Consider the following 14,997-nt stretch of genomic DNA (forward strand, 5'->3'; position numbering starts at 1 on the left):
AGCTTGATGTTCTAGCTAAATTATCAGCACTACTTTCCACTAGTTTTATTTGTGCTTATTTTTTAGCCTGAATATGTACTTTTAAGATGGTCTCTGCAATACTGAGAAGCACTATATGAAACAAGTTTCATGAGCACCCACCAACATGGAGGCAATTAATTTCCTACTTCTTAGACGTGGGTCTAAGGGGCAAGAATAATGAAGCACAATAGGGTGAAAGCAAATGAAAGAAAAGCAAGCAAATCTGTAAGTAGAGCTTCTTGGGGTGGCTTAGAAATACAGCTTTTAAGGTAGGACAATAATTACACCGTATTTTCACTTAGACTGTATTTCTGTTAGTTTTGTGCCAAATTGTGCAATTTTTCTGGCATTGACACAAAAAGGGAGCACCTGCATCTGCTTCAAAAATCTGAACATTCTTGTCTTAAAAATAAAGCCTTCAGACATCAAGGCATTTCTCTATCACACATTGTTTTCCTCTATTAATTTACGACCTGGATAAGGAAAGGAATTTTGGCATTTGTTTGTTTGAGGATGTTTTCCTTCCCAGGGGGTTTTGGAACTTGAAGGTAGAAAATCCTTATGTAGGGATATATTTTATTCTTGAACAGTGAAATTGCATTCAGTTTTGACTGACATGAAGGTTATTTATAATAATTAATTGCCTTCAGTAATGTGTCTTGATTGGGAAGGTTCTTCAGCGTGTTAAAGCTAATGTCTAAAAATGTTCCATAGAGGATTGCTCACTAGTTTGATCAGCATCTCTTGCACCAGTTGCATCACCTACTGTGTACTAAAATACCTCTGGACTCAAAATACATCACCATTGCCACTGTCTCATTTTGTGTGGGTCACGCCTCCCACTCCCTCATATCTGCTGGGTGGAGAAAAATACACAGAGCTCTCTGGGATTGGTTCCAGCCCCACCCCTGTGGTGAGATGATGAGGAAAGTCATCATGGGGAGTTTCCAGATTCCCCACTTCTCTATGTATGGGTGTTAAGTGCAGGAGAAGTCACAAATTACTATTTGTTGGACTCAATTCTTCTGCACTGTCCCTTGGAACAACAGACTTCTCCTTTATCAGCTGCTTACGAGCAGACATGCTGTAAGATGTCTGTTCTGGAGGTCTGCAGTACAAACACTCCTCATAATAAATCCTGGGTTTGCTATGAAAAGTTACACCATACTTAAATTGAAAGGGCAAACTTCTGAAATATAGGATGTTTCTGTAATTAGCCTGTCTGTGTAATCTTAATTTACATACAAATTTGTATGGACAGCTACAGTTCATGATAAAGCTTTCACTACAGGAGCCAGGTCTTAGTAAAAATACATTCTGCATGCAGAGGAGGCAGAGCTGAGGATTTCCAGGCAACCATGGAAAAGGTATTTTCCAACCTATTAATCTTCAAATCCTGTGGACCTGCCAGGATTCCTGATGTAGATGCAGAAATCCCTAGGCAGTATAGAATAGTGGAGGGTAAACATAAAGCTGCTCATCACAGAAGGATTTCAAAAATACTTTGAGGCCGGTCACCCAAAAAGACAAGACTGTTGCCAATACTAAGTCAGATCAGCCATGACTGTGTGTAGCTGCATCTTGAAAACCTAAAAAAAAAAATGGATGGAAATTTCAGAGTTTACCTGCACAGCTTGACAGGGCTACATTGCAAAGGTTTTCCTCCTAGTGAAAAGTCTTTCCTTAAATCCTTTTTTTTAAAACTCCTCTTCAAGTAGTTGTTGCCTGCTTTTAGGCCAAGCCTAAGACTATTCAGCAGTCTCAGTATTTCAGGATCTCTCAGTATTTCCTTGTGGTCTAGTAGATTATCCAAAACTTGATTCACTTTTTCACATGAAGCCTGCCAAGCTCCAGGCAAATGAGAAAAGCAACTTCCTCATCTCTTTTATGGAACTTCTTTCAACAACAGGGTGATCTTCATTTTACCTTATTCACAGGGAGAGGGAGTATTCAAGCTAGAGTCCAACAATAATGTTCTTTTCAGCAGGATTACTACAAATTCTTTAATCACATATAAGCTTATACTATTCCAAGAGCAGAAGGTTGCTTGTCTCCTTGTTGGACATCATGAAGTTTCTGTTTTCCCAGTTCTCTAGTTTATAAAAATCCCTGTGGGTTCAAGTAACTCCCTTTAATTTAGCATAATTCATAAATTTGCAGATGTTACATCCTAGGTCATCAATGAGGTCATTGATTAAGACACCCAACAGTGAGAAAGAGCAACCACTGGACTGCTCTGCTCACTGCTGGCCACCAAGCAGATGCTGAGCTTCTCATTGATAAATTTTAAGCCCAGGGTACTGTTAATTTTTAATCCATCTAAACATAATTTCTTCCAGTCCACAATTCCCTATCTGCCAGCTGGCAGAGTATGGAGTCAAAAGCTTTCCTAATGCTGATACATGACATCCACAACCCTCACTTTGTTGTAGGAGGCGCCTGGGTTTGCTGAACATCATTTGTCCCTGGTAAATATGGGGATTGCTGATGAAAACTGTAAAGTTTTTGCTCTTCACAATGACGCTTATTAATGCATCCCAAAAAGACAGGGTGTGTGATTTTTCCAAGGTCTGAGGTGAGCCTGGCTGACCTGTAAGTCCCCAGACCCCTCCTCTTGTCATTTTTAGAAATGGCACCCAGTTCCACTGTGAAAACCACCCAGGGAAATGCGTGTTTTCTCTGTGAAGGACAGGGTATCCTGGAACTGTTTTGCCATGACAGAAGGGGCTGGGCCTGGGAAAACACCATGATCATGGCAGCATACAGTGAGCTCTTGCAGCTCCTTGAAAATTTGGAGGAGACTGTGTAAATCTCATGCCAGGCCGTGCCCATATATGCAGAGGTATTTATCTCACCTGACTGTGTAATTTGTGCACGGTCATACCAGTTTTTGGTTTCTCACTTAGACACCTGAATTAGGTGCACAACTTACCACATACACAATAATTTCTCTACTGAATAATCCAGAACTCTCATTTTAATCAACATTTTAGCTCAAATTCATTCTGTGTTTTTCCCTCTTGGGGGTATAATGATAATAAAGGAATCTGACTCAGTCCCCTGAGTTAAGAAATTGCTCCCTTAGGCAGTGTGACTCGTCCTACTGAGTTCAACTGGAAATTTATTTTGTTGTATAAAATAGAAAAATATGATTCATATACTGTTAATACTCAGCTGCATGTTTGCAATTTGAGCATTTAATGAATTTCAGTTCAACAAATTAATTGCCAGTTTAGCCTGAAAATGTTTTAAAGGTCCTTGGGAATAAGAAAGAACACAATTGTGTTCCCTCATCTGCATGGATCAGCACATGACCTCTGCAGCTAAGACTGTCTTAAGGAAAATGGTTTCTTTCTATTCAGAATAGCAATCACCAAGCCAGGAAAACCATTCTCTAAGTGAGGTCACGTCCTAAGGGTGCTTTTGCTAATTATTTCTGGGCATTAATGCAAAGAAAACAATTCAAATTTTATCCAAAGTAATCGACTCTCTACCTGAAAACAGTCACAGGATCATAAAGTTTTGAAACTAATATAGCTTTTTAAAAGACTTCTTTAGGAAAATATTTGAAGATTGATTGTTTTAGAGGTAGTTGCACTTGGAATTGCCTTAGTAGTTGTGGTCTTTAATTTTACATCTAGTATATTGTGGAAAACTTTCAGCCCACTAGAGGCTTCCTGCAATGCAGGCAGGCACTGAACTGCTCATGCTTTGGCTTAAGTGGCAGGATGGGGAATGTCTACACAGAGAGCACAAGCAGCAGCAGCCGTCTGCATTTTGGAAAAGCTACATTTCAAGACTGAGAACACTGAAAGAACAAACTCAGGAATCCTCTCCCCCTGGATTTAGTTGTTTCTAAACCTCAGCCTTAAGAGCTTCCTTCTGCCCTGTAGATGATATTGCAGCAAGTAGTATCAAATGTGAAATTCTAATAGAGATTTTTGGAGAGGGTTACTGAAAGGCCTCTGAAAGGTCTTTCAAAAAATGAAAGCTTTGGGAGAAGTATTGTGAGGCTTTTTACTTTCCAGGTTTGTGACTCTGGACCCAATTAACAGAAACACAGGGAAAAAAATCCATCCCAGCATGGATACCACTGGAATGGTGTTAATTGAGGGCATGGATCATGAAAATATTGCCAGCTTTTGTCACTTGTAACAAGTTGTTGATTTATATGGGAAAAGAGAGCTACAAAGGTGTGTTTGTGGATAAGTGTTCATGTTTCTCTCTCAGTATAAAGGGCTGAGAATAGAGGTGAAAAAGCCAAGAAATGAGAAGAATACAAAAGATACCCACACATCTAGTGAATATTATCTTGTTCAGTAAGTGACATGCTAATTTCCTCTTTGAGCATACATACTGTGGCCCTGCTGAAGTTTATTATCAAGTAAATTAAACTGGAACCTTTGGTATCTCAGTCAGTCCAGATAATAAATGCATTCCATTATTATTTTAAAAAAATAGAAAAGAAAATTGATTTTATTTTCAAAAAATAGTCAGGTGGAGTGATGCATGCTGTCTGTGCTGTATTTTAGGTGTTTTATCATGCAATTTCCCATCTCTACATGAAGTTGCTTAGAAGCTAAAGAAAAATAGCAAAAAATAATTAGAAATTTCAATGTGTTAAAAGCTTGTCACTTTGACTGTACATTAACTGTCTCTTTAAATGAAGTGAAGTGATGGCTGAAGGATGAAATATGCTAACTTTGCCCCATGTCTCTGAGCTGCTCCTGAAGATAAAGTTTTGCTTTACTCACTGTGCTTATTTCAAAAGCATTCAGCAAATTGTTCACAAAACTGTGATCCAAACTTAGCTTCCATGTATGAGACTTCATTAAAGAGTGAAAAAAAAAATGTGCCTCCAATTTCAAAAGACAATAGTTTGATCACTGAGAGTTCATGGTCTTTATGCAGTAGAGTTGCATTTTTAAATATGTCCTAAAGTCAGAAAACGAAAAGACTTAGGTCTTCAAACCAGCAGTCATGGTTGGTCTCTTTTAAAAGTGGACTGCAAGGCATGTGCTGTTGTCTTGGAAATTTATATCTATATTTCTCAGAGTTCCTCAAGTAATTGTATTTTTATTAATTTGTTCAGATTTCATTTGAAGTAGTTAGAGTAATGAATGCTAGGGAAGACAGTAGAAGGTTTGGCATAGAGGAGATGTCAGTTATTTAGCTGTTGTGACATTCAATCTTCTTTATTCCTTCTAAATCTGCCATTAGCAGATTACAATGAACTTGACCCCCTAGAATCTATAAAATGTCATTAATTCCTTATAATCAAATTGTTTTGCGAACTCCTCAATAGGCTATGCAAGAGAATTTCTCTGAAAAATTAATTTAAATAGTCCTTGAAAACAGAATGATTAAGCCTTTGCCAGGTAGTGGTTTGGGGTTTTTGTGTTGTTTTAGTTTCCTTTTTTTTCCAAAAATGTAATATTTCCTCTGAAATAAGAAACTTTTCTGCTGCCATTGCTGAACTGACTGATGGCTCTGTGTGGGTGCTGCTTATTGTGGTTATGCAAAAGAAATCATGAGTCACAAGCAAGTGGAAGAAAGCAGTTGCTGTAGGCACTGCCACCAACCCTGGAAGTGGCAGAGTGCTGCAGGCATGGGGAGAGCTGCAGTTGTCTCCCATTTTGGCTCCTCCTTTTTCCTGCAGTGTTGCATTTGACAGGTCATTTAAATGGTGAAGAGAATGGCTACAAAACAGAAAGAGGAGCTGGGACTAAATTGGGCAAAAATACAAAAATAATATGGATTAGGCAAAAGGAAGAAACAGAAATTGAGAGGTATACCAGTAATGATAAAAGAATTATAGTGAAATTTGATTAGGGACAAGTTTATTATAACCCCCAAACCTAAAGCATGATTTGCTCACCTATGATGAAGGATTATGTTTTCCCACCTCCTTTTCATTCAACTGAAACAAACAGGATCAGCAGCAAAGCTGCCTTTGGAACAAGTTTCTCATTCCACTAATCCATCAGCGTTATCTCCTGAGCTGCTTCCTTCTCCTGTGAGCCTGCAGCAGATGTAGTTACATTGCAAAAAAAACCCCATGGAAATCACTTTCCAAGTCATTTCAGTCAGTACCATGAGATTACTTAAGCAATGCTACGCTGACCACTTGCACTGAGTGCAAGACCCTCCACCTGAGACCCTCCTCTGAGCCTCTCCCTCCCTTCTGACTCATGATCAGTGAGGTGCCAGCAACAGGAGGTGTCAACACAAGACAGAGAAGAATTGCCAAAACCCCAGGAAAAATTTAAAAATGAGCAGCCAGGTGTGTGCTGTCAAAATAAAAGGCAATAGGGTTAGAAGAGGAAATAGCAACACATGAATCTTGTGGTCATAGAGATTTATAAGTAAAAAATAAGTGGCCGAAAATATTACTCTCCCAGTTGTTTAATGAAGATATAAAATGAATAAACAAATGAACAAGAGGTTTGACAGTGCTATGACTTTGATGATGAGCTTAAATGTTACAAATATGGCTGTCCTAGGACATGTGAAGATCCTCAGCATTGTAAAAGGATGTAGCTGTCCTCTGTTTCTCAGTTAATACACAAAGAAATCATGCTTCAACACAAGTTTCCTTCAAAACTTCTGATCTTGCTGTGGAACAAAAGGTGTGATTGTTACACAGATTACAGTGTGGCTCTGTTTCTGAGTTCTAGGCCTGTGTACCAGGGATCCAGAAACCTAACAGAAGCAATGATATTGATTCATTACAGTACCTTAAAGAAATCAATCACCTTCTAGATGCTGGTTTCTATCTCTGTTTGTTGTGAGGATTCAAGCAACACCTATGTTTATCTCTCTGCACCATCATCTGATAGCATTGATTGGAAATGGTGATGCTACGTGATATTACTAAAAAAATATTTAGGTGTAATTATTTTGTCATTGCAAGAAATACAAGTTTTCATGGATAGAATTATCTCAGGTTTTCTATTCAAATCCATCAGGGTTTTTTTATTTATTAAAAAACTAACATTGGCAGATATATACAGCAAAAGTTTAGTTAACAAATGGAGGGGGAGAAAAATCCTCTTTGGTGCAAAAATCAATTGAGTAGAGTGTTGTCACAAATAATCCAAAGACCAAGGTTTTTGTTCTGCACTGCCTGTGGCTAGCTCCTACTCCAGGCAGTAACTAATAGCTTGCAGTTTGGCCTTGTTTTTCTGGGATAGCAGAATAATGCTTAAAGCAAACGTGAACTAGAAGGAAGAGGCATTAAGACACTGAAGCATATCCCTGAACCTCAGGTAACAGATGCCAGCCTGTGTCTGTGAAACACATAAAAGTAGCTTCAGGGCTGCTGTCACTCATGCTGTCTGCCGGCTCCAGAAGTGCCATTAGGGCTGCTGGAGAGAAGATGAATGGAGTGACTCTTCAGCAATTTCTGGTGGCTTATCTTTGGATAGGTGGCATGGCACAGAAGTAACCATAGCTCTTTTATGACATGGTGACAAGCTGATTGCATATTAAGCCAGTAAAAACTGGAAACTGAGGCTTTTCATCTGGCTGAGAGTTTGAATGCACTCACAGGATTTTGTTTTAACACAAGTTCCAGTGTCCACAGACTTTCCCATTTGAATATTCCTGAAAAACAAAGTACTTTTTTTTTCCTTTACCCTTAAAAGAAATTACAGACTAGCTGCCAGATTGAACTCTCTTTTGTGATGAAATATGTGCCACCAACTCATTTCTGTCACTATAATCTTTAGATTTACTAATTAGTGCCCTTCAGGGCTGTTAGGTGAGGAACTGATGGTCAGAGTATGAGTTCCTTCCACGACATTTTGTTCAGACAGCTAGTCAAGAAGATCAACGTGTGTCCTGTGTAATGCTCTCCAAGAGCAACACCTGTTCAAAAAACATTGGTTTTACAGTTTTCTGACAGCACTTTTATTCATTAAATTATCCTCCTAATGGATGCCAAAAGCAGAGGTCTGCTATTAAGAGTAGGCTGGTGCAGAGCCCAGAAAGGCAGGGTACTCAGCATGCTTTGGGCAGGCTCACTTTCTTTTCTTAAATGTTTTCTTTAATCCTCCAAACCTCTGCAAAGCCAGGTTTTATTTTTTACTGAAAATGGACTATTTTGAGAAAAATACGTGCTAGAAAATTGAAGCGCTTTAATGCCCACACCCACCGGACTAATTTTTATGGCATGGCAATGTTTGACAGATAGAAAAGCTGTTGGGTTTTCCTAAGAACTTAAGAAATGAAAGGAAATAAGCTTATAACAAACTGTCTCTGAAACTGCAGGCTGCTTGTGAGACTGAAAACACAGAGAGTGCTCTGTGCTGAAAGACACTAAATTCTGGGAAAACTGGTATATGAAAATCAGTAAGGAATAAAGACAAGACTAATGCAGCATTTCAGCCTCTTTTTTACAATCCATAAATGTTTCCATTTATATACTTATTTATGTAGGTGGTGATCTCCTATAGTTTTCACAAACTGACACACAGAACATTGCTATGCAGATGGAACAAATAACCATGATAAGTAGCAACAGAAGTGACTAAAAACTTAAAACATTACAGGGCAAAGAATATTTTGTCCGCCCTTGCATGTGTCTGGGTACTACATATATGTGTATATATTGTAAACAAAGATAATTGTGTGGTAATCCACAGTCTTATATTACAGTCTTTATAGTTTTGTGATTTCTGCATGCAGGTTTTGCCACACATCTTGCACTATGGTTTGTTTTTTCATCTCTTTAGGCTGTGTTTCCACCATTCCAAATGTGCAGCAGCAGATAGAGTTCCAATTTGCCAGGTTCTTCTTTTTCTTTTCTCTATCCTCTGTCAATTAGCATTCCAGGCAAGTAGCTTTGTCACAAACAGAAAATATAAGAAAAGGTAACCTGAATGTGGTGCAATTCAATTCTTTCCACAAAAATATAAAAAAAACCCCTTTCCCTTTCTTTATTGTTTTCAATCATATTTAAAAAGCAATTATAATCAACCACAATGGATTTCAATGTTTCTCTGTTCCCAGATTCATAAATTGGAATTTATAATGCAAAAGTTGTTATAAGGTATAGTTATCTCAGATACATGGTCCTAAACAACAACACATTAATTAGCAGTTCTCAAAAATGCATCAGAAGAGATATCTTTGTTTTTTGCAAAATTTTGTTCTCAATGTCCCTGAAGTGGCTCAATACCTACATCAGTAAAGCAGAGATTGACCAAAATTTCACGGATGTGTTATCTATGGTGGTCATTTTTCTGAACATGAATAATTAAACATTACATAAGCCATTAATTATCAGGGATGCTTGCGTGTTTGTTGATTTTTGGTTTTTTTCTCAGTAAAAAAGCTTTAGAAATCTCAGATTTCCTTCTTGAGAGTTGAAATTAATTGCTAGAAAGACTGTTGCATGGACACCTAATGTGTCTGTTGAGCAGCTATGTCCAAACCACACCCGAAACACTTATCTTGTCTGGGGAGCTGATGTCTGAAGAGCCCCCTTTTGCTTCAGAAGTTGGGTTTTGACATTATAAATGGTGCTTATTTTTTGCAGCCGCCATCTTTCAGTCTCCAGAGTTAGCAACAAACCCTTCCAGGCATATTTGTAGGGAAACGAGGCATTCAGAGTCACTCTTTGTTTATTTGAAAATGAAATGAATAAGGCAATTTGCCCTACGTTTGTCACAAAGGCTAGTATTATTGCTATTTAACCAATGGCTGTCATTTACTGAAATACTGAAACACATATTTAATTTTAATGTCACTGTCACATCTGAATTGATAAGTTAGGTATGCAAATTTGATTTCAAATGAGAAATTAAGTGGCTAATCAGCTGATCATTGCACTCATAGTATGCCATTAGCATTTTTGGTTTTATGTTGTTATTTATCTTTGACTACTGGGTATTTTTACTCTCACAGCACGTTATTTATTCCAACTGCCATTTTTCTTGTTATATTTAATTAAAACTTATGAATAAAACAATTACAAGGGAAATAAAATTATTGTTTTAAAATAGCCTGGTATATACCTTACAGAGGTAGGAGCAATGCTAGATAAACCTGTCTGTGAATGGAAGATACACACACACCTTCAGCACACAGGCCATTCTGTTGAAGTAGAACTTTTGTATTTTCCATTGAGTGCTAAATTTATATGAATGGGGTAGAACAAATCAAAGACACTAACTACTTGATTTTTTTACTTTTCCAGCATTTGCGCTTTGGATTGGTTTCCATTGTTTTGAGCATTCATCGTACTGCCAAGCTACCAGCTGGTCCATTGAACAGATGATGGGTTACTCCTGAAGCATGCTGGGGAGTTTTTTCTTATATCTGGTTCTCTAGTTTGATCCTCAAATCCAGTCCTCAGATGATTATTCTCTGTAGAAAGCATCAGCAGATTGCTGGATTTTTTTTCCCCTGTAACTTGTTTTTTGTACTGTAGAAGAATTTGGAAGCATGCTAAGAAGAATGTTTAAGGCTCTTATAAGCCACTAACTTCCTTTTTAAGGAGGGAGATCGGGGTAGAGAAAGTTTGGAGGGAATATACATTGTCAGAACTACCTTTTTGCCTAGAAACTCCAGTAGTTCTTGGCTTGGAGGCAAATTTTACATTTAGTGAGAAGCAACTTCTTTATACATGAAAACCCACACATACTTGATAAGTCAGTGTAGACAGATCACACATTTTGAAATTCCAGAATATAAATGCCCTGAAAATGTCATTTTCTCTGAATGTGGAGTGGAAGGAGATATCTTCCTGCCATTGCAGCTCTGTGCTGCTGTGACTGTACATGGTCTACACCCCCACACTGGATGAGTTGTGTGCTTTTCCAGTTCTCCTCCTGTCCCTTGATCCAGCAGTTTGCAAAAAGCTAACTAGATATTATGCACAGGGAACAAGGCAGAGCTGAGGCAAAGACTCTGGAAAGATGCATGGCAAACAAAGTGAGAAACTTAGACTGTGAGTTGGACTGGGGGACAAAATTGGGAATTTGGCATAGAGCTCCTGTCAGAGACTTTTAAATGTTTTCAGGCAAGACTAGGAACCTCTATGAGCAGCCAATGGTCTTGATCTCTTAAGCAGCTTGCACAGTGATGTAGAAACTGGTGAAATTTGGGGAAAAAAAAGGATAAATGAGTCTGAAAAAAAGCTTCAGTGTCAGCAGGACAGCAGCAACGTCTTAGGCAGTAGAAGTGGGGAGCAAAGCCAAAGGAGTTACTTGGAAAAGATACAGAGTTTAGAACACAACTGAATACCTAGTGAGACGAGAAAAATATGAGACTAGTTAACAAGACTACTGGGTGAGAGAGAAGGCAATGCAGCAGTGAGTGGGCAGCAGTGCAGAAAAGTAGAGGAGGGCTGGTTATGCAAAAGAACCAGGAGTAGCATGAGAAATTAACTACTTTTCTGGGACTAATGAAGGGAGAGGATGTGTCTTAGGAACAATCAGGAATAGAGCAGAGGCATTTGAGGAGCATGGGCACACTGAGTTTGGAGAAGGTGGGGAACAAAACATTGAAGTCTGTTCCTGGTAAAGCACACTTTTCTACAGAGCCTGGCACTGGACCTGAGATCCAGGGCCTCTTGCATACAATAGTATGCTATTGTTTCCAATAATAACCAATAATATTGTTTCCAGGTGCCCATGAATTTGCAGCAGATGTCACCCATGTCAGTTTTCTCAATTTATACACGATAATAGTGAGGATATGGCAGTTTGACCTCCTTTAAGTGTGATTGCACCTGCTCAGAGACCCAGGAAGGGCTTACTTCATACCAATACCTCTGACACCAGATTTACATTACAGTTAAATAAAAGCTCATGGGTTACAACATACTACAGTATATAAATACACTACGATGTGTTCTAACCAGTGTCTAGAATATCCCCTTATATGTGGGAAACAGCTGAAATTATTAAACCAGAAGCTGTACTGTAATGAGTGTTTTAAATGGCACTCTTTGGCATAAAAAAACGAGTGATTCCTGCTGACTTTTCTCCATTCTGACTAAAAGAGCTAAAACGTTCAGTTGAAGTAGCATCAGAACTTGTTCCCTATGTTTTGCACCTACTACCCAAAAGTGTATGTCCATGAATGCCCATCTGTTAAGTCTGAAGCTTTTTCTGCTTCTCTAGTTCAACAAATACCTGCCTATTTGACACAATGGGAAATAGGTTCCACTGCGGGTTTGTGAATAAGCAAGTCTGTAATTCTGCTCTTAGATACTGTGCAGGGAACATGAGGTTATGGAAACCTAAAAATGGACTGGGTCCAGTATATGGAGTCTGGAGTTTTGGTGCATCCAGCTTTAAACCAGTACTTTGCTTTGCACTGATACTCAGTGCTTTCATCTCTTGTCTTCCAGAGCCTGACCTGGGATATGTGCTTTCATTTCCAGGAGAACCATATGAACTTCACTATAACTGATGCAGTACCAGCTACACTTGGGGTGGATATGGTGCATAAGTCTGACTATTTTGAACATTTAGGCTCTGGGGTTCGGACTGAGCACCCAAACATTGTGAGGGCTCCATGCCTGGGCTCTTTGGCTGTCAGAGGGAATTAACACCACTCCTGACAATGCCCAAGGCTGCCCTGCACATAGCATGTGTGAAACATCCAAATTGCATTTTGAAGAGTACCAGAGAAAAACCTTTAAGGAGATTAAACTTCAGAAGGGTTTGTTTTATGTGTAGTGCCTGAATTCAAAACCTAAAAATGAGGAGAAGGAAAACAGTCACAGTCAGCTCATTAAGTGAGGTGGGGGGAAAAAAAGAGTAAGTAACTGTTAAATTGGATCATATATCATCTTGAGATCTGCATGATATTGAGTACTCTAGCATTAATTCCTCATTTCCAAATTTTTGAGTGTTAGACGTCATGATTTGTTAATATAGTTCTGCCTTTATTTTTTTATATGACATAAAATCTGACAGATGGTAAGCTTTTGCAATTATTATCCCTTTATTTCATTGGGATGTGACCTAGTAGTTTTTGGAATACATGCCTAAGGGAAATGTTGGTTATTTCAATGGTTGTGTAAGTTAAATATGTAGCATACAATATACTGCAAAGGACAATTCTATAGTGGTAAGTCAGAGGACCGTATGACTTCATAGGGCTTTTTCTATTTGTGCTTTGTGTGGTTCTGGAAAAGGGAGTTAGCTTTTCTCTGTGTTATCCTGCTGCTCAGCCTCAGGGAAAGACTGGACTTGGACAAGATAAATTAATTTTCATTTGGACTGTGTCTCTCTCCCTTTCTCCCAGCATCGCATTTGAAGCTGCTGTGTTGTGTGATCAAAAGGCATGTGATGCAGAAAGGCAGTCAGCCCTGCTACCATCAGCACAATTGTGTACAATACAGATGGTACTAGGGATTATGGAGATACTATCTCACAAGTAAAGAGAAGAAAAGTACCCAGTCTTTAATAAAATGGTTGTATCAATGGGAGTGGAAAAACATTTGATCAGTGTAGGCAAGGTAACACTTAGCAAAAATCTTAAGGATTAACTTCTAAACTCTAGGTGATGTGGAGAAAGAAAAAAGGAAAATGTTTACCTTCTGAAATTAAATGCATTTTCTTCTCAGGGCACCAAACATCCCACACAGAAAAATCTTCCTTTGGCTAACACGCATTGCCTAACTCCAGAATAGTGCCAAGTTAGTCAGAGAGAATCAGGGTCAAAGTTAGACCCTGCCTACTTATTGTCTTTGGAGGTAAGCAATGAAATTGAGAGCATCTCAATTTGTATGATTGGGATTTTTTCCCCTTCCCTTCCCTTCCCTTCCCTTCCCTTCCCTTCCCTTCCCTTCCCTTCCCTTCCCTTCCCTTCCCTTCCCTTCCCTTCCCTTCCCTTCCCTTCCCTTCCCTTCCCTTCCCTTCCCTTCCCTTCCCTTCCCTTCCCTTCCCTTCCCTTCCCTTCCCTTCCCTTCCCTTTCCCTCTCTCTCCATCTTCAGTTGCAATACCCTTTCAGTTGCAGTCTCTCCGTATCATATGTCTGGACACTTTTTTCCTCTGTAAACTCAGAACATTCAGGTTTTGGTCCAGTTGGCAGGACTGGTGATACATGAACTGTTTTCAGTCCTCCTCATGTGCCTGGAGCTGCCTGAAGGAAAAAAAAAAGTGTTACCGTATGAACAGGATAACTAGCAAGGGATACACTTGGCAAAAATTATTTCTATTAGCATTGTGAAATTTGACATGATTTCTTTGATTACCTGTTCTAGAAATAATGTATTTCTTAACTGCAGAAATGTCTGTAATGCCTACTCCAGTTAAGTTTTGGATAATATTTATCATTCTGATGCTGTTTTCAGGTGCTCGTAGCTTTATGGAAGCATTCAAATTTCATTTTTCAACCCTGCTTAGCTAATGACAGCTAAAGACACAATACTTTCTGCTGGTAATCATGTAGAGGGATGTGGTATTGTGGAGAAAAGAGTGTTCTACAACTTGAGAAGAAAAGTAGGAGTTTTGATCACTTTAATTTAATAGACTCAGACTATTTATTCTTCTCCTTTACTAAAGAAGAAATACCCTGTATATTAGGACTAGGTATCTACTACTTGGCTAATGACAGATCACGAGCCTTATTGTCCACATCTCCATTGTTGTGCTCTGTCTTCTTACAACAGCATAAAACTTGTCTATACAAAAGCAGTGTCACAAAGATGAACCTAATGAAGCAATAATATCACTTTCTATTCTAGAAAGTCTCCACAGTCTTCAAAAAAAGCTGCCTTGTGGGTTTCATTATTCCTTCATCCCATGGCACACAGTTGTCCAGCCTTTGTCTCCAAACTTCTCTCTGCTATGTAGATGAATATGTATATCTGCTCTGTCTTTTCTTCAGCTTCCTGAAGCTGGAAGGGAGGACACGAAACAGTCCTGACTGGACCATCCAAAGATTACCATGGATGATACCATTCAGTTCTGCAGGACTCAAAACACCCTTTAGTATTGTAATTGCGACATCAT

General features: G+C 38.8%; 1 long non-coding RNA gene across 1 annotated transcript; it reads right to left on the reverse strand.

The window, feature by feature from the left end:
* Positions 1-7,793: 7,793 nt before the first annotated feature.
* Positions 7,794-14,098, reverse strand: LOC119707769. The gene is made up of 3 exons (XR_005258859.1): positions 13,986-14,098; positions 13,577-13,657; positions 7,794-8,864 (listed from the first exon to the last, which is right to left on the reverse strand). It is a non-coding gene; the product is annotated as an uncharacterized LOC119707769 (long non-coding RNA).
* Positions 14,099-14,997: the final 899 nt, after the last annotated feature.

The sequence above is a fragment of the Motacilla alba genome, chromosome 1A, assembly GCF_015832195.1.
Source record: "Motacilla alba alba isolate MOTALB_02 chromosome 1A, Motacilla_alba_V1.0_pri, whole genome shotgun sequence".
Classification (NCBI taxonomy): domain Eukaryota; kingdom Metazoa; phylum Chordata; class Aves; order Passeriformes; family Motacillidae; genus Motacilla; species Motacilla alba.